Source organism: Emiliania huxleyi (genome assembly GCF_000372725.1).
Source record: "Emiliania huxleyi CCMP1516 unplaced genomic scaffold EMIHUscaffold_81, whole genome shotgun sequence".
Lineage (NCBI taxonomy): Eukaryota > Haptophyta > Isochrysidales > Noelaerhabdaceae > Emiliania > Emiliania huxleyi.
In genome coordinates this window covers 461,565-462,625 of record NW_005195940.1, presented here as the reverse complement: position 1 = coordinate 462,625, position 1,061 = coordinate 461,565, and the positions used below count along the sequence as shown (strand labels likewise).

Here is a 1,061-nt window from a genome sequence, read left to right as displayed (position 1 = left end):
GGCGCGACCCCCCGCTACCTCGTCGCGAGCCACCCGCGCACCCTCTCTCCGAGCCCTCGGGCAGGCGCCTCGGTCGAGACCTACCTGCTGACGCTATCTCCCCACATCTCCCCACATCTCCCCGTATCTCCCATCTCCCGCAGGCGCCTCGGTCGAGACCTACCTGCTCGAGCGCTCCCGCGTGACGCGGCAGGCCGACGAGACCCCGCCTGCCCCTCCCCCTCCCTGCCCCTCTCCCCACCTCTCCCTCTCCACCCTCTCCCCCACTCCGCCTCCTCCCCCTCTCTCTCAACCCCCCCCTTCACCCCTCGTCTCTCCCCCCGCGCCACGCGCCAGGCCGAGGGAGAGCGCAACTACCACATCTTCTACCAGCTCCTCGCTGGCGCCTCTGCCGCCGAGCGGCAGCGCTGGCGCCTCCTGCCCGCCGCCTCGGCGCCGTGAACGGCCGGCGGACTGGCGCGAGGTGCGGGCCGCGGCCTCTTCACAGCCGCGGCCGTGAACAGGCGCCGTATGTCTCCGGCTGCGTCTCTGTTCCCACACTCGACGATGCGGCCGGCTACGCCGAGTTTTGCGAGGCGCTCGGCACCTTTGACGCGAAGGCTCCGGGATGCAGCCGAGATACAGCCGAGAGGCAGCCGAGAGGCAGCCGGGAGGCAGCCGGGAGGCAGCCGGGGGGCAGCCGGGGGGCAGCCGGGGGGCAGCCGGGGGGGCAGCCGGGGGGGCAGCCGGGGGGGCAGCCGGGGGGGCAGCCGAGATCTGCAGAGTTGTGCGACGCGCTTGGCACTACAGCTCGCCGCGGAGACGCTCCGCGTGGGCGGCAGGGGAGCTTGCTGCGTGGGCCCACCGGGGCCCTTTGCTGTGTGTGTCTCGCGCCTTGCGGGGAGGAGGGGGGGGGGGGGGGGGTAAAACCCCACTCTTGGAGCGCCCCCGCCACCTCTCAAAAAGCGCCGTGCGGGGACGGTTCACCGCCCACCCCACGGGCCCCTCGGGGGCACTGGCTGCGGATCCCTGCGAGGAGCCGTTCCCCCCCCGTACACTCCTCAAGCAGAGGAGCCCGAGGG

The 1,061-nt window shown here is 73.5% G+C and overlaps 1 protein-coding gene across 1 annotated transcript in view; it reads left to right on the top strand.

The window, feature by feature from the left end:
- Positions 1-1,061, top strand: part of EMIHUDRAFT_106740 (hypothetical protein) — a gene marked incomplete at both ends in the record, with an annotated part of 7,276 nt that overhangs the window by 1,170 nt on the left and 5,045 nt on the right. The gene's annotated exons all lie outside the window — the stretch shown is intronic.